Source organism: Corvus kubaryi, unplaced genomic scaffold, assembly GCF_017639235.1.
Source record: "Corvus kubaryi isolate FWS band 111438036 unplaced genomic scaffold, C.kubaryi_AGA036_p1.0 37300, whole genome shotgun sequence".
NCBI lineage: Eukaryota > Metazoa > Chordata > Aves > Passeriformes > Corvidae > Corvus > Corvus kubaryi.
The window spans coordinates 449475-472542 of NW_024581093.1; the positions used below are offsets into that span (position 1 = coordinate 449475).

Sequence of the window (23068 nt, forward strand, 5' to 3'; positions counted from 1 at the left end):
TTCCCTTCCCTAAATCTTCCCCCCCCCGCCAAATCTCAGTTTGTGCCCTACACATCATTCCCCCCCTAAGTCTCATTTTCCCCCCTTTTCTCCCCCTCCCTGCCTTGCAGTTGCCGAAGCTTTCCCGAGTAATTTTTAACTCCCTCTGCCTCCTGCACACAATTCAGAGGAAATCTGGGAAACCGAATTCTCGGCTCTCCAAAGCAGCAAATGGAAAGTCACTTAAAGGGACACTTCTGCCTTAAAGCGGCAGCGGCGCTTTTCTCTAGCGGCAGAAGAATGGGGTAAAACCCCCTTAAATCGCCCGCCCAAGGAAAAATCCCACCCTAACAACACCCAACACGTCCACGCTCAGCCCTCTGGGGCCACCCCAGGCGACAAGGCGCTCGCCACCCCCTCCCCTGCCCCCGGTGTCCCCCCCAGCCCCGCAGCGCTCCCGGGGGGATGCGCATCCCGGGAATGGGGTGGCGGTGGGGCGCAAATAAAGGGGAAATTCCAGCCCCCCGCGCGTCCCTCCGCGCCCCCTGCCACGCACACGGAATTCCCGGGGCGGGGGGGGCCGCAATTCCAGGCAGGCACCGGCAGAAGGGTTAAGGGGGGGAAGGAGGGGAAGGAGGAAAGGAAGGACCGACAGCAGGACCGACATCAAAGCAACTCCTCTGCTCAGCAGATGAGCGGATCCATCCTCACTTCATATTTTCTGCAGCTGAAGTCGAGGGAGGGGGGAAAGGGGGGGCTGGATTAACTCCTTCTCTGCCAGGGCTGGCTCCGCCGGGGCACAGGCGACACTTTCCCGGCAGAGGTGGCACCGTCGCAGGCGGTGACAGCGGCAAAGCGCAGCCGGGGGGGAACCCGGGAGCAGCGGGGGCCCGGGGGAAGCTTCAGCCTCGGGAGGGAGGAATGGGAATGGCAACGATTTTCCTCTGAAAGTTCTGGGATGACGCAAATATCCCGAATAGTTTGAGCAAAGAGCATCATTTTTTAACTCTGACAAACCTCGTTGAGTCATTGAATGAGCCAGAGCGGGGGGGAAAGGGGGGGGGGGGGAAAGTTGTGTCTGCAGAGGGAAAGGCAGGAGCCTCCAGCCGGGAATGCCGAGGGGAGCAAACGCTGGGAAAGCGCTGGAGTGAACCCCCAGCAGCGACGTGTGGCAAACAGCTCATTCTCCTTCCCCCCCAGCCTTCCCCCGAGGAAAAATCCCGGTTTTATGACAGCAGGCAGCAAAGCGGCGCTGGAAAAGGGAATTTACTCACCTCGTCATAAACCGGCCGGAGGGGAAGGCTGCGTTCTCCTGGAAAGGGGCTGGAAAAGGCGGAAAGTCGGGAATTAGGAGCTGCCGGCTGGCCCTGAGCGGTGGCTCCGTGCTGTGGGGATGAAAAGAGCAGAAAGTCTTCATCACTGACCACAGGCACGGCGCTGCTCACGCCCCTCGCGCGGCACCAGCCAGTAGCGCACAGAAGTTGGGATACGGGAGAAGGAGAGGAGAGCGGGATACCGGGATTGCTCCGCTCCGCCGGCACCGGAGAGGGGGGGGAAAGGGGGAAAAGGGGGCGAAAAGGGAAAGGGAAAGAAAAAACGGGTGGAAAAGGGAAAAAGGGAAAGGGTAGGGCTGGGGGAGAGGGAAGGGAGGGAGGGAAAAGGGAAAGAGGGAAAAGGAGAGAGGGGGAAAAAGGGATGGGGAGGAAAAAGGGAAAGGAAGAAAGGAGAGAAAGGAGAAAAAGGGATAGGGAGGGAAAAGGAGAAAGGAAAAAGGATAGAGAGGGGAGAAAAGGGAAAGGGGAAAAGGATAGAGAGCGGTGAAGAAAGGGGTAGGGAGGTAGGAAAAAGGGAAAGGAAAAAAAGGATAGAAAGGGAAAGGGGAAAAAAGGGTGGGAAGGGGTGAAAAAAGGGATAGGGAGGGAGGGAGGAAAAGAAGGAAAAAAGGGATATAAGGGGAAAGATAGAAAGGGGGAAGGAAAGGACAGGGAGGGAAGAAAGAGGGGGGAAAAGGGGGTATAGAGGAGAAAACAGAAAAAGAAGCATAGAAAGGGGGAAAATGGGATAGAAAGGGAAATAAGGATAGAAAGGGGGAAAAAGACAGAAAGGGGGAAGAAAAAAGGATATAAAGGGGGAGCGAAATGGGACTGAAAGCAGAAAAAAGGGATAGAAAGGGGAAAAGGAAGTGATGGAAGTGGAGTAAAAAGGATAGAGAGAGGGAAAGGGAAAGAGAGGAAAGGAAAAGGATAGAAAGAGGAAAAAGAGGATAGAAAGAGGAAAAAGAGGATAGAAAGGGGAAACGGGGATAGAAAGGGGAGAGAATGGAAAGGGAAATAAAGGGGATAGAAAGGGGTGAAGTGCGATGCAAAGGGAATGAGAGAAATGAAAGAAAGGGGAGAGAAAGGGGGGGAGAAATGGGGTAGAAAGGGGGAAAATGGTACAGAAAGGGCGTGGGATAAAAAGGGGGTAGAAAGGAGGGGAAAATGATAGAAGGGGTGGGGGGGGGGTGAGGGGGGGAAGTGGATAGAAGTGGGGAAAAAGGCTTCATGCCGAATGTGGCACCGGAGGAAAAGTGAGCCCTGCAGCTGCCCAGGGTGCCAGGGGCCGGGATGTGCCAAATCCCTCGGGACACCCCCCCTCCCCCACCCCACCCCACCACCACCTCTTCAATCAGCCCCGGGCCAGAGCCTTAATTAAAAAAGCTGCTCCAAACTATCAGATAATGGATTGCATTTCCAGGCCCCTCTGGAAAAGCGGCTCCGCTGGCAACGCTTCCAAAGGGCTGCCAGAGCGGGGAGCGCTGCCAGGTTCGGGTTCCGATATCAAAGGAGCTCACCCCGCGCTCCAGCAGCTCCCGCTTGCTCCGGAGTCAATCCAGAGCCACCTCTGGAAGCAGCTGTGCTTGATCTGGGGAGCAGATCCCGCCTTGGGAAAAGCCTGGGAAACGCTCCCTCTCCGGGCAGGAGGATTTGGGAGGTTTCCTCCCCCCATTTCTGCTGGGGGGGTCAGGGTAAAACAAGGAAATCATTCCAAAGTAACGGAATCTTTCACTCCGGGGTCAGCACATCTCCCACAGCACCCGGTGCCACCTTCCCGGAGCTCCCTGGAGTATTCCCGGAGCTCCCCTGAGCATTCCCGGCTCTCGCTGAGCGTGGAAAGCCCTCCTTTAATCCCGGCAATGGAGTGGAATTGCAATCAAACCCCTGGCCTGGAGTCCATCCAAGCCCCCGGAAGAGCAGATCCCTATTCACAGCAGCGGCTGCAGAAATCCTTGGAAATCCTTGGAAAAGGCAATTTTTGACGGCGATAACCGGGATGCACCAACTCCTGCCTGGGTTTGAATTGCTCACATTGAATTATTGGGAGTTTAACAACTTTTTCCCCCCTGTTTTTTGGTGTTTTTCCAGCTCCACAAGGGAGCAAACATTTCCTGGCATCTCTGGGATACGGCTGGGACATGGAAAAGCTCCCATCCCTGGGTTTGCTCTCCAATCCCCTATGGAAACATGGGGTGTGAGTAAATAAATATATTAAAAATATGAGAGCTAGATAATGGATGATGTGTGGATACTGAGAAAAATAGGGTGAATACATGAAAATACGGTGACTATACCAAAAAATGGTGAATTTAATATATGGTGCGCATGGAAATATATTAAAATTTACTCTCATATATATAATATATGGGGTTTATATATATGGTGTATATAATACATGGAACATACCTAGAAAATATAGATATTAAAAATAAATATGTAAAATAAGAGCCACTCTTTCGGATCCAAAGCCCTCCCAAGGCCTCTGCAATTCCAGCCAAGGACGAATTTGGATGAAAGCCAGAATTAAACTGTTGGGTTTTTTGCCCACTTTGCCTCCAGCCCATCCCAACAACCCCGAGCTCTCCATGGGGGAACACTCCAGGGTGCTGCTGGTGGCATCCCAGTTCTCCCAGTAGCTTCCCAGTGCTGCACTGGTTTAGCTGCTTCTTTTCTGAGTTCAACACATGTGGATCCCCCTGAGCAGCAAATCCATACATCCATCACAGATATTCCAGGGAAAAGGGTACCCTGTGCTGGATTTCAGCATCTGTGTGGCAAACATCCCTGGGAATGGAGCACTCCCACCCAGGAGCAGGGATGGAGGAGGGAAGAAGGCTCCCGAGGGAAATCCAGAGGAACTTTGGAGCTGCCCCAGGTCTTGGCTCCAGCTTCCCGATATTTTTGGAAGCCTCATTCCGAGGGCAAAGCGATGCAATTTAAAATTCACGCTGGATCCATGGATTTGTGTTGATCCCTCATGGAACTGTCCCAGAGAAACTTCTCCTTGTGCAAAACAAAACCCCTGGGCTGGGTCCCCCCTTCCCGGCCCTGCCTTGGCCAGGACATTCCTCATGGATCAGAAATCCAACCCAGGCGCATTTTCCTGCAGGAATCGCCTCACCAGTAAATATTCCTTAAAAACTGCATTTAAGGAACCCCCACGCCATCCTCTGGAGGCCTCAGAATTCCCTGTTTGCCCAGGAACTGTGCCCTGGCTCTTCGGCACCTGGAATCTCTCCCATGCTAATCTAACTCACATGAGAATTTTCTAGGAATCAGGTGGGCTCCAAAGAATTTTTATCTTACCCTTAAAAATGTTTTCTGAGTACTGCTGGGTGTGTTATTTTTAGTTAATTATAATAAGATATTAATTGTCCCCCATTAATGCACTGAGGTGCTGGTTCATATGGAGCATTCCCACCTGATTTGGTCCCCTTTATCCAGAGGCTCCCAGCATCCTGCTGCTGCTGGACAGGGAATTTGCGGGATCACTGCCATGACCCGGATCAGGATTTGGCTTCCTGGTTTCTCAGCTCCACCAGGAGGTTCCCACCGCTGGAGCGAGATGGTTCCAAGGAAGGGGCTGAGGATCCAATCCCAGAGACCAGCCAGGGGTTGATTTGTGGATTTCCAGGATGGTTTGGGCTGGAAGGGACCTTAAAGCTCATCCCATTCCACAGGCAGGGACACCTTCCACTATCCTGGGCTGCTCCAAGCCCATCCACTCACGGATGGGAATTTTGCAGGCAGCACCACTCATCTTCCCCATTTTCTTGCTCTTTCAGGCTCCTCAAACCCCCAATCCAAGCGGCTCCAGGTGGGAAATCAGAGACCAAGGCAGGGCAGATTATCCCTGTGCCAAGAGATTTGGAGCATCCCTTCCCAGCCCTTCCATCTGGGAACGCTGCTAAGGAAAGGAGAGCAGTGGAGCCGCGGAGCAGAGCTCCAGGGTGTGGCAACTCCAGAGGGAAGCAGGGCAGGGATGAATGGAACCTTTCACGCTGCTCCAGGGGAGCCGGTGGCACCGGAGCCCGAGGAATTCCCGAGCTCCGCAGCGGGCGGGGAACATTCCGTGGGACACAGGGACACAACTCCCTTTAAGCGGGGACAGGGAGAACCACGGAGGAGCTGCAGGAAGGGGGGGAATAATGCCTGGATCAGCAGTGGGGGGGCTGCAGGATCCCGTTTTCCCAGCGCTGAAAGCTGTCCTTATTTTTGCCTGAAATTCTGTCTCCGAGGGCTCCCGAACATTTACATTTTCCTCGGAGCTGTGGAGTTTTATTCACGGGGAAAAAGCTCTGCTCATAAAGGGCTGCATTGAGGCTCACACTTCCATACCTTGAGCTCCATCCACCTCAGACAACCGGCCTATTTTTCCCTGCTCCACATTGTGAAGGAATTATTCCCGTCTCCACGCGCCCCACACACCCCCAGCCGAGCCATGAATGGCCGCAGTGTCCGCAGGCTGCTCCCGAAACCCTCGGAAAAGGGGGGAAAAAAAGCGCCAGAAAAGCCGAAGGACGGGGTATAATGATCCCTTCACGCTCTCCAGCCGGGATTATTTCACCTCCACGCCCTCCTCCAGCTCCTTTTCCCGCTTGAAAAATAAATATAGAAGGGAAAAAAGGCGAGGAAACGATTCCTTAGTGCTGCCGCACAAAAATCCCGTGGCCTCACTCCCTGTTGTCTTCCTCCCGTGGCCAGGACAAACTCCAAACTCCAAACTCCTTGTGGGGAGATTACTACGGGGAAATGTTTTCCCTCCCACACTGTCGGCTCCCTTGGAATTCCTCCTGTGAAACTCCGCTGGAAGCTTCTCCCCATTCCCAGAAGTTCTGGGTACCTCCAGGCCACAGGAAAAGCCTGGGATGAGGCTGGGAAGAGGTGGAACGAGCTGGGGAGGTCTCAGCCCTCCCCTCCATGGCCTGCATCCATGGATTTGGGCAGCAGGGCCATTCCCTGCTCATCCCAGTTCCACCAGCTGGGAATACAGCACTTATCCCAGTTTTTCTAACTTTTTCCCAGAGCAAACACCTTTGTTTGACCCTTCATCCCTCCTGCCCCGCGCAGGGAATCCCATCTCACTGCCCCACATCCCGACAAAGCTTCCCTCGCCCCAAACCCCTCTCCTGGGGGGAGAACAGCACTCCCGACAGGCAGCAGCACCGGGATCGCTCCCAGCATCCCTGCTCAGCCCAGGATGGCTCCGGAGGCAAAGAGGAGCCCTGTGTGCCTCGGGAACGCCGCCCCACGGACACATAGGTGCCATTATGCTCCGCTGGCCCCAAAGCTCGGGGATAATATTTTTTTTAGCACCGGACTAAATATTTTTAACATATGCAAACATCCATGACTGAGGCAGCCACAGAGCCCGGGAGCCGGGATGCTGCTGCTTCCAGGACGGAACAATGTCACCTTTCTCCTGCCTGTCCCCGGCACGACCAGAGGGATGGGGGAAAAGGGGGAAAGCCAAACGTGGCAGCTTTCCAGGGTGGATTTTGCAGCGGGGAAAAGGGGGTCTGGGTTCCTCCAGGGATGCACAGAGCAGCGGTTTGTGTCTCCAGCAAACATTCCCTGTGTGTGCCCGGCTTGGCAGAGGGGAAGCATTCCCGGCTTTAGGCAAACAAAAAGGTGCTGGGTCAAATAAGTGGAGCAGAAAGTTCTGCTGGAGGGAAGTAGGTCAGTCCTGGATGGAGCGGCACGGCCGGGAATGTGCCAGCCTGGCTGGGAATGAGCCCAGCATTCCCGCTTTGTGGAAGGGGAAACTGAGGCACGAGGCCAGGGATGTGCCAGACCCAGCATTCCTGCTCTGTGGAAGGGGAAACTGAGGCATGAAGCTCCCAGGAGGGATGCTGTGCCAGGGATGCCCTGGGATTGGGGGCCAGCTCCGGATAAATGGATTTGGGTAGATGGCCCTGTGTTCGTGCTGCTGTTTGTGGTATCCGTGGTTATCCAGGAAAGTCTCCTTGTGGATTTGTACTTCAGGAATCTTTGTGGGAGCCCATCCTGGGGTTTCAGCGGCTGTTGAATGGCAAAGGAGGCTCACACAGGGGTTATTCCGGGGAGGAGAGGGGCTGTGGGATGGGATTTTGCTCCATGGAAGCTCCCTGGCCCCGGTGGGCACTGTCTCCCATTCCATGAATTTCTGGCTCCCTCTCTCCAAGCAGCCCAGATGTTTCTCCCTGCTCAACATCTGCAGCTCCTGTGTGCAAGATGTTTCCAGGGGCCAGATGTGGACCCTGGGCTTCCCATCCTCCCATTCCCCTGGAAACAGGCACATCTGCATGGGAAAAAGGGCTGGATTGGTGAAAGGATCCACATCACCTCCCGTAACCGAGGGCCACCAAATCCCTCCCGGAGCTGGCTGGGATCACCCTGCCTGGGCTGGGATATGGGATTGAACAGGGGCACATTCCTGCTGCTCCTTCCAGACATCGGGAGCAGCTCTCGGTGACCCAAGGCACCGATCCAGGACAATCCCAGGAACAGTTTCCCATCCCAGGGGGTGACATCCCCCTGGAGTCGGTGAAGGCAAAAGGGGAACCCCAGGGTCAGATCTGCCCTGCACTGGGGCTGCTCCCAAATCCCCCCTGGCCTTGGCACGGGACTTGGATCTGCTGTTGGATACCCCGGGATCGGGATCTGGGTGCTGGTTGCCCCAGGATTGGGATCTGGCTGCTGGATAACACGGGACTGGGGTCTGCTCCTGGATCTCAGAGGATTGGGATCTGGCCGCTGGATGTCCCGGGACTGGGATCTGGCTGCTGGATGCCCCGGGACTGGGATCTGGCTGCTGGATGCCCCGGGCTCTCCCAGCTGGAGCCGCTCCGCCGACGTGCGGATTTTGCTGCTGGCTGTGCCGGCCCGGCTGGGACGTGCGGATTTGGGATCGGGACACGGAGCCCCGGCTGCTTTCAGGCTTCTTTTAGAACTGGAATCAAAACAACCAAAGCTCCCCGGCCTCTGCTCCTGCCGAGCCAAAGAAACTCCGACGCTGCGCGGGAGCGGGAAACGGAGCGAGAGCTGGGAATGGGCAGGAGGGAAACGTGGCTCCAGGGAATTGGTGGCACTGGAGGGGTCACTGGGGAGTGGCACCGGGCTGGTCCCAGCGCTCTGCCCCATTGCCGAGGCTCCTGTTCGGTTTGGAGGGATGCGGGATCCTGCTGGTGCCCCGATGCCGCCCGGCTGTGTCCCCGTTCCCGGCTCCCAGGCTGCCGTCCCCTTCCCTCCGGGAATCCGCCACGGATCCGGGGCTCCGGCAGCGGTTTCACCTCGCAGGTGTGAAACTCCGGGGCTCCATTTCCCGGCTGTTCAGGTGCAGGAAGATTGGGATTGTGCCAAAATAGGCACCGTGGGGGCGGCTGCGCGGTGCTAAACCCTTCCCTCTGCCCGCGGGGTTGGAGGGATGCTCTGGAGCATCCAGCGGGATGGGGCGCAGCCAGGCCCGGCTCCCGGCTCCCTTCCCGTGTCTCCAGCGGCTGTTGGGGTGCAGGATCCTGTGCCAGAGGTGACTCCAGGGTGACTGCTGGCATGGGCACGAGCAGGAGCCACCTTTCCCAAGGGTTTGGCATCGATTCCATGGCAGAGCTGTCCCCGCTCCGGGATTTCCATCTGTACACTGGGATTCCTGAGGGAGATCGCTGTTTCAGGGTGTCCTCAGAAAAGCTGGGAATCTTCCAGGAGTGAGGCAGCTCCTTCCCCAGGGCAGGGTGTCCTGGAGCCTGGCACTCCCTGGCAGCCACGGGGGTCACCTGCCCAGAGTTCTTGATTCCATGGATTGTGCTTGGCACTGCAACAGGACTGATTTTCCTTTTCCATTTCCAATCAACCATGGATTTTCCAGCTCCACCATTTCCAAACAAACCTCCTCGGTGTCACCTGCAGAGGCCAGAGCAGCCCCGAGTCCATTCCTGCCTCAAGCCCTGCCGAACCCGGCCGGAATTCGATCCTTTTCCTTTCTTTTTTTTGGCATTTGGAGTTGAACAAGAGCGATGAGGAGGGAACAGCACCTTCCTCTTCCTCCTGTCCCAGACCTGGCCATGCTCCAGTCCTGCAGGGATCATCCCAGAGCTACTCTGGATGGATCATGGCTGATCCATGGTGCTCTGGAGACTTGGGACACTGCATCCAGTCCTTCTGCATCCCCCAAAGTCACCACAGCCAGGAGCTTTCCCAAATTTCTCCTAACACCAAGCAGGCTTTCCTTCACTCCCATTTCCATCCCAGCTCCTTCCCACCACCAAGTCCAGACCCTCTTTAAAGTTTTATTGGAGCTGCAGTGGCTCAGCCGGAATTCTTCTGGAGCATGTGAATAAAAAGCAGCTTTTCAGAGGGTTTGGAGCTGCTGGAGGGTTAAAAAATCATAAAAAGAGGAGGACGAAGAGGAGGTTTCTGCCCTGGTCTGGGTCTTTGCTCTACACAGACTTCATTCCCAGCCTGAAGTGCTCGGGATGGAAGGACACTCCTCAAGCACTGCAGAATTCCAGGGAAGTGCCTTTCCTCCAAATTATGGCAGAGGAAATTCAGTATTTTTTTAGGACTTAGATTCGCATGACAACGACCGGCGTGGGGAGAACAATTCCATCGCCACACTCCACACAAACTGCTCCCAACAACCTCCCACCAGCTCCAGCTCCAGCTCCAGCTCCAGCCCCACCACAGCCCCGGCACCGCCTGTCCCCAGCTGCCACCTGCAGTGCCAGCACACGGTCCCAGGGCCACCCCTCTCCCGTGGGAGGCAGAAGGTGACAAAGCTCTGACAGGACAAAGGGATGCGGCCTCAGGCTGGGCCAGGGGAGGCTCAGGGTGGACAGCAGCAGGAATTTCCCCATGGAAAGGGAGCTCAGGCCTTGGAAGTGCCCAGGGAGGTTTGGGGTCCCCATCCCTGGAGGTGCCCGAGGCCAGGTTGGAGCAGCCTGGGATAGTGGAAGGTGCCAGGTTTGGAACTGGATGAGGTTTAAGGTCCCTTCCCACGCAAAGCATTCCATGATTCCATGATTTTAATACAGGATGGGGGCTGGGGAAAGAATGGAGTCACCATCAGGGGTGAGAGGAAAGGTCTCTCAGCTCGGTGGTGGGAAGAGGAAGGGATTTGGTGCTGCTTTGCCCAGAAATGCTCAGTTTCTGCTGGCACACAGACCCAATGCCAGCAGAAATGTAGGGAAAACCATTTGGAACGTGGCTTTGGCCAACATTCCCGGAGTTCCAAACCAAAAGAGAACAAATCTGCAGATCCATCGAAATGGATGAAGATAAGGTTTTTTCAGCCACCCAAAAACCACTTGGGAATCTGGAGCTGGAGATGGAGCCACTTTTGGGCTCCACTCCCCCAAAAAGTCTCTCCATGGCCATGGCCTTGCACAACCCCACAGTGCCACCAGCCTGGGCTAGCCAGCCCCAGAGCCCAGCCCCAAATCCCAGACCCTTCCGAGATGTTCCTGAGGAGCACCAGGAGAATCCAGCACATCCCCAGTTCCCGGAGGAGCAGGACCTCCATCCCCGAGCCGCTGGATCCAGGAGCAGCCAAGGCACGGAGTTATTTGTGTTTGGATAAACACCGACACATCTGGGGAGCAAAAACAGCAAAGGGAAAACCAGGAGCGAGTTCCCCAACCAAAACTTCCTGGGAGGAAATGCAGCACAGGTGAAGGAGCCCAGTCCATGGCCCTGACCGTATTTCTGCTTCCTACACCAAATCCTGGTGGTTCTTGGCTCCAGTTATTCCATGCAGAGGGAATTCAGCCCTCTGTGAGCAGCTGGGAAGCAGCCCCGGCCTCAGGGCCACTTTTCCAGCACTAAAATCCCACTTAGGGCTGTTGGTCCCAACCAAACAGTAGTGGATTTGTGCCATAAATCCCCGTTAATGGAACGATCTCCACTGGCTCATTCCCGTTTTCCAGAGGGGGGAGGTCTGTGGGAGTGGGCACACACCTCCCCTCCTGCAGGAGCAGCCAGCGCTTTCCGTTCAAGGGCTGCCCATTAAACGTCCGGATTCATCTGCGGAATCCAAATACTTCAAATCCCGACGCATTTAAACACACAGAGGTCTCGTGGAGTCATGACAAAAGCCCCCCACTTCATCCATGAGCACGTTATCCATGGGAACGGGGGGGGAGCATGGCGTGTTTATCCCAAGGGTGGGAATATCCCGCACGTGCCACATGGGCACGGAACAGCTTTGAGCTCTGAGGGGAAGGAGGATAAACCCAGCATGGGAGGAATCCTTGATTTATTGCCACGTATCCAAAATATCCCAACTTTTTAGCGGGGCCTGTTGCAATAGGACACAGGGAATGGCTTCCCAGTGCCAGATGGGATTTTGGAAAGGAATCCCTTCCTTGGGAAGGTGGGCAGGCCCTGGCACAGGGTGCCCAGAGAAGCTGTGGCTGCCCCTGGATCCCTGGCAGTGTCCAAGGACAGGTTGGAGCAGCCTGGGATAGTGGAAGGTGTCCCCATGGCAGGGATGGGATGGGCTGGGTTTTGAGGTTCCTTCCAACCCAAATAATTCTGGGATTTTATCTGGGGGCTCTGTGGGCTTTCAGTGACTCCACGTGACACCAGGAGGACCCTGAACTTTGGGTTTTCATCCTGATGCCCTCTTGATGAAGAGCTGTCCCATGGGATGCATCCTGGTGGATATACCCCCATGGGGTAGCATCCTGGTGGGATTCATCCTGATTTGGGACTTTCCAATGGGCTGCATCCCAATGGGGCTGCATCCTCCTGGGATACATCCTGATGGGATACATCCCAATGGGGCTGCATCCTAGTGGGATACATCCTGGTGGGATATATCCCAATGGGGCTGCATCCTAGTGGGATACATCCTGGTGGGATATATCCCAATGGGGCTGCATCCTGCTGGGATACATCCTGCTGGGATACATCCTGCTGGGATGCAGCCTGGTGGAGGGTTGTTCATAGGGTGCATCCGGACAGGGCTGCATCCCAGTGGAATGTACCCCGATGGTTGCATCCTGGTTAAGACTCATCCCGATTTGGGACTATCCAAAGGGATGCATCCCAGTGGGCTGTATCCTGATGGGATCTTCCCGATGGGGGCTGCCCGGTGGAGTTCACCCCCGGTGGGATCCATCCCGAACGCTGTGCATCCCGGTGGGATCCATCCAGCCGGGATTTTTCCCGCTGTATGTTCGCGCGTGGCAAACAGGTGGCGATGTTGTACTCCAGGATTTCAGCTTCCCGCCCCAAAACGCCGGCTGCTGGCCGAAACCCGCTCGGGAGCCTCCCGGGAGCCTCCCTGGCCCACGTTCCCCCCAGGAATCCTTTGGGAGCCAAGAAGAGCGGTGCCGCGGTGATCCCAAGCTTTATCCTGCACTTCAATTAGGACAAACTCGAGCCAAAGCTTCTCCTTCCATTCCCTTTGGATCAAGGCATGGGACAGAACCCCATTCCTTGGAAGTGCATTTTCCCCTTGAGCCTGGGAGCGAGGAGGAAGGTCAGGATGCTCTAGGAAAGGTGCATCATCCCATGGATGCAGACACGGGAATTGTGTTCAGGATGCAAGGACGGGACACACGAGGGTGTCAAGCAGAGGGAAAAATGCCTGCAGGGAAGCAGAGATCCATCCTGGAAGATGATCCCACCCACGACATGGACCTGCACTTCCCAGGCTGGAATTCTGCGGGATCTGTGTGCACAGAGCCTCTGGAGCAGCGGGAATGGGGGAATCTCTCGCGTGCCTGGGGCGTCGGAGCAATTCCTCATCTCGGAGGGAAGGAAGAACCTGGAATGTGCTGGATGCTCCCAGGGATTGCTTCACGCGTGATCCCAAGGGATGCAGCACAGAGGGGACAGCGCCCCCGCATTCCCCGCGGAGCACCCGGAGCGATGCCGCCCCAAATTCCCACAAATCCAGAAGCTTCTGAGGGCTTCGCATCCCCACACCCTGACTTCCCAGAGGAGCAAATCTGAAGGCGCTGGGGTCGTTCTCTGAACCAAGTCCCTGTTGGAATCTGCCTCCTGCTCCCCATCCTCCCGAGGGAGGGCTGGAAGCTCCGGGAGAGGCTCCTCCAAGCCTTGGCCACGCCCCAGGACATCGGGCAGTGCCACGTCCCGCAGTGGTGCCACCTTTCCGCCAAGTCCTCGTCACTGCCACCGCAGCCAGCCGGGCTCCTGGGCGATGCCAGAGGGTGCCAGGCAAAGGGACAACAGCTCCAGAGGCACCCGGATAAAGGTCTCCATCCTTTTCACAAGCGCCGCCTGCCCAGGAAAAGCTGGATGCGCTGTGGAGGTGGCAGCCACAAATCCCAGGGGATCCTCAGCAGCTCCTGGGGTGCCAGAGGCTGGGAAGGTGAGGGAGCATCCACAGGAACGGGGAAGAGTGGCGGGATGAGAAATGATGGGAATGAAGGCGGCGAAAGCAATTCCCAGGGCGAGGTGGAATGGGCTCTGTGGCGGGATGTGTTTAAAGGGGTGTTGGGAAAAGCAGCCGCACTTCCCTGCTCCCAGCGATTCCCTGACTTTCCGCAGCTTTTCCGTGCCCCTCCTGCAGGAGCTGGGTTCTCCTGGCTCACCCACGCTGCGCCCAGCCTGAATTATCCATCTTGGAGAGGGCACGGGAGTCATGGAAGGTCACAACCACACCACTGCGGGAGCCAGGTCCCCTCCACCAACCCGAATCCCACCCTTTTCCCACAGCCGGCATCACTGGGAAGCCAGACCCTGCAGCACAGCCCATGGGATGGTGAAGCAGCCCTGGCATGGACACTTTTCCTTGCAGCAAGGCTGGCTGTCCCCAAATCCTGAGAGATTCTGGGAGCAGAACATTCCAGGAGATCCAGGGAATGCCTCTGCTGACGGGCTCGGACAGACGGACATCTGTCCATGGACAGTTATTTAGGCAGAGCTAGGGAATGGCAGCTCAGGGCTGGAATAAATCCCCCTGCACATGGAAAATGCCTTTCCAGTGCTTCCAACCCTTCTAGCGGCAGCATCCTGGGAAAGCTGCCTTGGGAACAGCACACTGGATAAAATCACTGATTTTCCCAAGGTTTTGAGTAAATTTCATTTTTGTGTTCACTTGGTATTCCCTGGAATGGGAATCAGCAGCAGGATGGGCACCTCCAGGAATGATTCCTGGTTTGCCAGCTTTGGATGGAGCCCAGGCATTTCCCTGGGAATACTCAGCCCTGTAGGGGGGGGATTCTGTGGAATAGAATCCTGCAATGGTTTGGGTGGGAAGGGACCTTAAAGCTCATCCCATCCCAGCCCTGCCATGGGCAGGGACACCTTCCACTGTCCCAGGCTGCTCCAATCTGGCCTGGGACACTTCCAGGGATGGGGCAGCCACAGCTCTCCTGTAAAACCTGTGCCAGGGCCTCCCCAAAATTATCCCAGAGTGATCCATTCCTTGAGGATCTGCATCAACCACCACTGGGATAACGCCCTTCCTTCCACACTCGGATTTCTCTCTCACCTGGTGCCGAGTCAAGGCTCAGTGACCTTCAAGACACCCAAAATTCCCAGGAAAAGAGCACAGGGCACCGGGAACATCCCGCAACAGCCCTAAAAACCCAGCCCCGAAGGACGGGAACGTGCAAATGCCGGCTCCTCGCTCCTGCTCTCCCGGCAGCCAGAGAAACGCTCGTTGTGTGGAAGCATCGTAAATATCCCAAGATCGGCCGTCTCCAAGGGCTGGATGTGTGGATGCTGTCATCGAGGAAGGAGCAGGGAGCAGCAGCCCCACGCTCCTGACTCACCCAGTGGAGACGCTGGGAAGCGGCCGCTGTTCCCTGTTTCCATAATCTCCTACATTTTATTTGCCTGAGGTTGTTGGTAACTGTTGCTTAGTAGTGGCCACGGGCTCTTTTAACACCTTTCTGCTCCAAGCTCCACCAGCCAAAAGGGATGGGGCACATTCCAAGAGGGTTTGGAGCCCATGGGATCCATGGGAAGCTTCCCCTGGATGATTTTTGGGTCTCGGAGTGCTGCAAAGCCCCCGAAATCTGCAGGAAAAATCCCAACAGCACAAGGAGTGACCGGGAGGTTTGCATGGGATGCACATGTCCAGAAGGTTATGGAGCAGTTCCAGCTGAAACAGGGCTTGGAGATGGACAAAATCCATGTGCTGCTTGGGAAGAGGGGCATTCCAGCATTCTGGGTTCTGAAACGTGCTCCCATCTCCCTCTGAAGGCAGCCAGAGCCAACCCCAAGGTCAGGCTTTGCCACCCACAGCAGGACACATCTGGACCCGCTGATGAGTGCGATCAAATCCTCCCCACATCACAAAAGGAGGAATTGGGAATTTGAGCTCATTCCTTGGGCAGCTCGGTAGAGACGCAGGCCTGGATCAGGCAGGACACACCAGGGGAATCTCAGATTTGGGGAATCACCCTGAGAGCTGGGAGAGGGAAGCGCGGCTGGGAAAGCAGCACAGAGATGGGACACATCACCAAGGGTCAGGGAATTCCAGGATCGCAGCGTGGGATTGGAAGGGACGCTGGAGATTATCCAGTCCCACCTTGGACACCTTCCGCTATCCCAGGTTGCTCCAAGCCCCATCCAACCTGGCCTGGGACACTTCCAGGGATCCAGGGGCAGCCACAGCTGCTCTGGAAAATCTCTGCCAGGGCCTCCCCACCCTTCCAGGGAGGAATCTCTTCCCAAAACCCGGTCACCTGGCCTTGCCACCAGTGGGTTGCTGAGATGTCCCCCTGGTGTGCAATGCACGTGGACAAGGTGCCTTTCCTGGGAGCACAGGGATCCTGAAAAGGGACAAACTTCCCAGGAAGGTGATTCCACGGGCATGGCAGGAGGGCACTGAGCTGTTTTCCAGGGACGGGGTTTGCAGGGCTCTGCCTTTAGGGTAACTCTCACTTTTTGGGATATGAGGAAAGGATGCTTCCACACAGGATTAAAAATGTCATCGTGCCACCAGCCCTGCTGTGAGTCCCTAGGCCCACGAATCCAGTAAATGCTGATATCCCATTAACCCCATATGGATAAAATCAGGAGATTTCAGTTTTTACGGATGCATTTTTGCAGCGAGGAGCGGGGTATTCCAGGAGATCCCCCAAACTCGGGAGCTGAGTTTCTGCCTGCCTCAAAATCCTCACAGTGCCACAAGCTTGGACACTTCTCCGAAAGGAAAACTAAAATTCCATGAGGCAGAAAACACAAAATTTGGGAACAGCCAGACCGAGGATCTGCACAGCGCTAACCCCGAGGCAGCCGCTGAGTCACCAGCTCGTTTCTAACCGCTGGAGAGTGATCTGTGCTCGGCTTATCCCAGGAATAACCCTGGAATCATCATCCTGAACGGGTTAACCTCGACTGTTTAGGAGCGAAACCTCGCCTGCATATTTTTCTTGCATTTTCCATAAACAAAAATGCAATGTTTTCGTGGGGGAACTTCTTATAAATTAAACAGCCCTGACGACTCATCAGCTCCAGCATAGATTTGGCCACGCTGGAGTTGCCGGGTTTAGCCCTCAGGCTTAACTAAAACTTTGTCCTAAGTTTCTCAGTTATCCCAAAAACCCGGTTTTTTTTACAGCAAAGGTAGGACCCGTGAGGCGCCGATCCCCAGAGAAAGGCTCCAACCTTTGCACAGTTTCTTTGCAAAGTCCCACAAGAGGAGAAGGATGTTTTTTAATGCTCTAAAAACCACCCACGGGTTTTTGCAAGCGGGACTAAGGCAGCTGCTCCTGCTCCGAGCAGCTCCGTACCTGGACACCGCCGGACTCTCCGGGACATCTCCATCCCCCAGACCCCGCTTCCCAAACTTTCCAGCTGCAGAGCCAGCAGCGTTTGCTTGCAGAAGCAGCCCCCTTTCCCCACCCCCAGCAGTGCCACAGCCCGAGCGCTGGCGACAGAGAGACACCCAAGGGATTTTCCGAGAGGAGAAGGGATTTTCCAAGAGAATGCCCTCACCTTTCCCGCAGAGCCGGGAGCTGCCCTTTGCTGCCTTTCCAAGCCTCTCTCTGCGCTATCTCCAGTCTTCCCGCAGCTCCCGCCGAGCTGGAAATATCATTAAGCTCCAGTGAGGCGAAGAAAAAAATCCCAGGGAAAGCGTGGCAATATCCAAAGGGAGGGGAGCGAAGGCGTCGGGACGGGCGAGCCGCGGGTCCCCGCCAGCCCCGCTCCACCTGCGCCGGGCTCCGGGAATCCTCCGGCGTGGAGCAGGCATGGATACTCCTCTGGTGCGCGCGGATGACTTCACTTCATTAGCATGCTCCTGAGAGTTCTCCCCGACTGTCTTTTTCACTGACTTTAAGGCTCTGCTAATCAAAATCCTGGAGTGGTTTAACTATTTCCTGGCGCCGGGGCTTCGGGAAGATGGGAATCCGCGGGACAGCGGCGGCAGGAGCGCGAGGCACCGGCTCAGCCGCCGTCCCACGGCAATTCCTGATCCCAGGATTTGCAGGTCATGGCTCCGAGCACGTCCCAGTTTTATCTCCTTGACCAGGGCGAAACCTCCGAGCTCTGCCGGGATCTTCCAGCGGCGATGGAGGGAAAGGGAAAGCAGGGATGGGATTCCCACCCCGGAATTGTTGTGTTTGGGGGGAGGGTGAAGCGGTTCGGGCACCGATTAACCTGTGGCACGGCACCAAATGTCCCTTCCAGGTGGGGGGATGTGATTCCAGGCGGGATGGCGCTTGCAGCAACCTGAGATGGTGGGACATGTCCCTGCCCGTGGCTCAGGGAATGGGATGAGCTTGAAGTCCCTTCCAACCCAACCCATTCCATGGTTCTGTGACCCAGCCGGCCCCCAGGTGATGCCACCGCTGCCTTCCTCCTCTCCCTCAGGTATTTCGGGAGCGGAGCTGCCTTTAAGAGGGAAACCCACTTCTGGGATAGAAAAGGGGAAAGCGAAGCATGGAAAAATAAAACAACTCCTCTGCGAGCACACCTGGAGCGTGGGACAGGGACAGGGACACTTCCCAGGGCTCCCAGCTCCAGCCCCCTGCCTGTCCTTCGGGATCCTGCCTGGTTCCGAGTCCAGGTCAGGTTTTTCTCTGACAAGGAAAAGCGGGAGGGCATTTTGCGACAGTGGGATAGGAAAAAAAAAGAATTAAAAGAGGAACTTGCTCACAATGACCACAGGGACACACAGACGTGTGTGTCCATCAGGGTGTCCAGGGACATGAGTGACCATCAGTGTGTCCATCGGGGTGTCCAGGGACATGAGTGACCATCAGTGTGTCCTTCAGTGTGTCCATCAGTGTGTACAGGACACATGTGTCCATCAGTGTGTCCATCCATGTGTCCACGTACACGAGTGACCATCAGTGTCCCTCAGTGTCCACCAGTGTCCATCCATGTGTCCATAGACATGAGTGACCCTCAGTTTGTCCACGGCCACGTGCCTGTGGTCACCCCTGTCCCAGCACACGCCGATGTCACACCAAGCACACGCATGTGCACATCCACGGATTGGGAATTCCAGGTTTAGCCACTGGGATCCCTGCTCCCAGCACCAGCTCCATCCCCTGGCAACAGCCCCCAGCACTCTGCCCCAGTTAACCCCGCTGAGACCCCGGCCCCACAATCCATCAGTCCTGGGGGGCTTGGGAGCCTTTCCCGAAGCCTCCGGAGGGGGATCGGGAGCAGCTCTGGGGTCTCCCGGGCTGGAGCCCCGATTTCTCCCCAGCACAGAGGGGTCGGGAGCAGCTGAGTCTCGGAGCACTCCCTGCTCCGTTCAGGAGCTGCCCCACATTTTTTCCTCCTGATTCACGGCTCAGCTGCACTCAGGGCTATCTTTAGAGAGACGCGAGGAGAGGGCCCCTCTGCAACTCCAGCCTCCGAGGGCTGGGATTTTTTTGGGATATAAATATGTGTACACACCTTGCCTGCTTCCTACGGCGTCTCCCGGAGCAGAGCGGCGCAAACTCCCGGCGCAGGTTTGATGGACTAACCCCAACAATCCCAGCATCATTCCAGCTGGGAAAGACCTCCAAGATCATCCAGCCCAACCATTAACCAGCACAAAATCCCACAAGGAGTCCAGGGCCTCCTCAGGATTGGCTCCCACCCAGCCAGAGCTGATTGCAATCCATTTTGGGACCCCCTGGAATTGGCGCCGGCTGCGGAGGATCAGGGAATTGGGAGAGGGAGATTTCCAAACCCATCTTGCTGATGGGTTGGTGGGACCAAGGAGCCACCAGCGCCCACCCTGCAGTCACCGCTGAGATGGGGCCCCCCAGAAGATGGGGGGCTGTTCATAAGGGCAGAAGATGCCCAACAAATCCGTTCTCTGCTCCAGGTGCTCCTGGCCAAACTCCCAGGCCCTTTCCTGGGCTGGGGAGGAACCTCTGGCGCTCGTGGCCGTGTCCAGCACCCCCTGCACAAATGGTAACATTTGAGCACTGTTGATCCCTGTCCTCCAGGGCGAGTTTTTTGGGATTTAAGCTGTTTCAGAGCCCTAAAGCCCATGTTTACTTTCCTGATGAGCAAAGCCCTGGTGCGGGGGAGCCTCCGGAGCTGGTGTGAGGTTAAGGATGTGCTTAAAGGGCTAAAAATGGATTTTCTTCCTTTCTCTTTTCTCCTTTTTTTTTAAAAAAGCAAAGCCACGAAGCAGCAAAAACCCCATCCCTGGGACTGGTACATGAGGACAACCCTGCAACCACCACCACCCCCTCCTTGCGCAGAGCCCTGGAGACAAAAACGGACTTTGGACCTCAATTTTGGACTTCTTTGGCCCTAAACAGCCCCAATCCAGACCTGAAACCTGTCACCTGAAGATGTTTCTTCATTTCAAGAGCCAGCATCCAAGTTTGTGCCTTTTAGGCCGCACACTGGCACAGATCTGTCACCGACCTCCTCAGAGACCACGGGGTCTCCAGGAGAACCGAGTCAGGAACCTGGACGGGGTTTGCTGGACCCTCAAAATCAGGTCAGGTCATGCTTAGAGGAGATTAGGAACAGACCCGCTTCTCCCACTCCACCAAATCCGTGGGGGCTTTCCCAGGAAAGTGGGTGAGGTGGGATTTTTAACTGGGAACGCCTCCTCTGACCAAAGTTTATGTTTTCGTTCCTTTTGTAAAATTGGAAAGGAGCTAGGACAGATCTCCCGGCATCCTGAGATCCACCTCCACTGCCAAGCCAGTGCTGACACCCCCGTTCATCCTGCTGGGATGGATGGATGGAGGGGGTTTGTCCCCTGGATTTGCTGCAAGTGGGGACATCCCATCAGGAACCAGGCTGGCACTGTCCCTTACAGCCCCAAATCCCTTAAACATCCCCCTTTCCCAGATCAGGACATCAGATCCTCACCATGACCCTGATTCCTCTCCTGGGTTTGGGTGATCTCCCTATGGAAGTGCGTATCCCAACAGTTCCTCCTCCTAAAGTGAAGAATCGGTGATTTTAAAGCCATAAATCCCAAGAAATGCTGCTTAAACCAGCGGTGTCAGATCAGAAAGGTCTCTTCCTGTCCAGACTATTCTCAGATTCCATGAGAACCATGGGAAGAAGTTCTATGCATGGATCCCCCTCACACCTGTAGTGTAGCCACCAAAAAAATGCCAGTCTGGGAATTTAAAGGCCATCTGAAGCTATTCCTGACTTACTCCATGCGTGGACACCACCCACACCAAGCTGACACCCCATGAATTCCCGAGTGGGGCAGGTTGGGATGGGTGGGCGTTCTCCATCCATCCATCCATCCATCCATCCATCCACCCATCCACCCATCCATCCATCCATCCACCCATCCATCCATCCATCCATCCATCCATCCATCCATCCACTCCATCCATCCATCCATCCATCCATCCATCCATCCATCCATCCATCCACCCATCCATCCACCCATCCATCCATCCATCCATCCATCCCTCCATCCATCCATCCATCCCTCCATCCATCCATCCATCCGTCCCTCCCTGTCCCAGCTATCCCACGGAATGTGACTCAATTCTTTCATAACAAACACAAGTTGGGGAAAACCGAGGGAAAAGAAAAAAAACCCCGACCCAGGCGGCGGCAGCAGCACAGGCTTTCTTCAATAATAAACATCTAAAAATGTTAATTAAATCATGCTTTTCATGGAAAACGATGGGAAAATACTTTCACACAATGCTCAAATCAACACAGCTTTTTTTTCCCCTCCGTCTCCTCGCAGCCAGAGGGATGCAAAGACCGAGTGGGATGAGGGGCGGGAGCGCTGCAGATCCGAGGGAGCCACTTTGGGCTGCAGGGAAGCATCTCCAGAGGATGCCAGATGACTTCACGTGCCACGAATGTGGCTCCCAACGAGCCTGTGGTAAACAGAGATATCAGACCCAGATGTTTGATACTGGCCGCTCCTCTTGGGCGGCCACAGCCTCCCGGCAGCGCTGGAAAACCACAGGAAAGATCGGAGGCTTCTCATCTGGGAGCTTCATCCCTCCAAAGATGGCATGGGAGAACCCTCAGCCTTGGAATTTGGGGTGGATAAGCCCAAAAAAGGACAAGGTCACACCTGGGAGGGTGAAGGGCTTCTGCAGTGTGGGGTTGTTCCCTCCAGCTGTGTGAGCTTTGGGCAGCAGGGGCTGAAATCCAGCAACAGCAAGGTCTTGGAGCACATCCACCCCCTTCCCTAAAACCCATCCTCAGGGAGGCTTTAGGGACAACTTCCAGGGCGTCCCAATGAGGTGAGCACACCTTGCAGAGGGGTCTTGGTCTTGTTGCTGCCTCTGCATTCCTTCATTTTCCCCAGAGCTCTGCAGTGGTGCCAGCACTTAAAGGGCTCATTCCACGTGGAAACTGATGGAATAAATCCTGCCTGCCTGCAGGAGACATCACACACCTTGTTTTCCTCACGTGTCCTTTCAATCCTGGCTTCCAAAGGGTTGGCTGCAGAGGAGCTACGAGCCCTCTGCTCATTCCCAAAGCTGGGAAATGGTGGATCCTGGGTCCCTCCTGGACACAACCTCTGTCCCAGCAGTGTCCCATCTCCAAAGGGAGCGGCTGGAGAGGGGCAGGCGTGGGAGGCCAGAAGGAAATTCCTCTGTTGCCACTTGTAAGGACTTCATGGTCCAGTCATTCCCGCAGGAATTCCTTTTGTGGCATCTCCTGTGACAAGGTTGGGGGGATTGGTCTCAGGTTGGATCCAATGACCTTGGATCGCTTTTCCAGCCTTGTGATCCTATGGATCTGCAGCCTCTGCAAAGGTCACATGGGGATGTTTGGGATTATCGACCCTCCCATCCCAAGCCCATTCCCAGTTTTCAAGCTGCGAAACACTGGGGTGAGTGGGGAAGGCTGGGGTGGCTTTGGGTGGCTCCTTGGTGGCTCTCCAGAAGCTCTGCCCTTCCCGAAGTGCCTCTGGTGGCCAAGTTCCAGGGATTCCCATGGAGTGTGGCTGGGCTGGGTGACGGGGGTGGGCTCAGCTCCTCACCAGCTGCTGCCATTCTGGAATTGCTATTTAAAGCCTTGAGAATTCCTGGAAAAACCAACCCACAGCGAGCGGAATGGCGAAGGAGAGGGAGCAGAAAGGGCACCGTTAATGGGCTCTGACACTTCCAGCAGCCACATTTTCCCGATTTTCTGGGATTCTCCAAGTGTCTCCTTGAGAACAGCTCCTACTGAGCCCCCCCCAAAAAGCACCCAGACGAAAGCTGGTTAGGAAGCAGTCAAACAATAGAGCAGCAGATCCCATGGATGGGCTCCAAGATCCCATGGATGGGCTCCAGCCTGCCCCAAAAGCAGGAGGGTGAGGAAAAGCTGACGGAGAAGGGACAGGGAAGCAGGAGGCTTCCTCGAAACCCAGCAGCCACTGTGCTCCTGTCTGGGAGGAGGCTGGGAGACACATGGGGTGGGATTGGAGT

At 55.8% G+C, this 23068-nt stretch overlaps 1 protein-coding gene across 3 annotated transcripts in view; it reads right to left on the reverse strand.

Annotated features, from left to right (window-relative positions):
* Positions 1-23068, reverse strand: part of LOC121664058 (zinc finger protein 469-like) — a 188440-nt gene that overhangs the window by 48090 nt on the left and 117282 nt on the right. For 2 of the 3 annotated variants that reach the window (XM_042027044.1, XM_042027045.1), the window contains one exon: positions 1254-1364. The gene's annotated coding sequence lies outside the window, so the exon portion shown is untranslated. Of the gene's footprint in view, positions 1-1253; positions 1365-17189; positions 17678-23068 lie in introns of those variants that run through there. The other variant, XM_042027046.1, reaches the window with a different exon arrangement.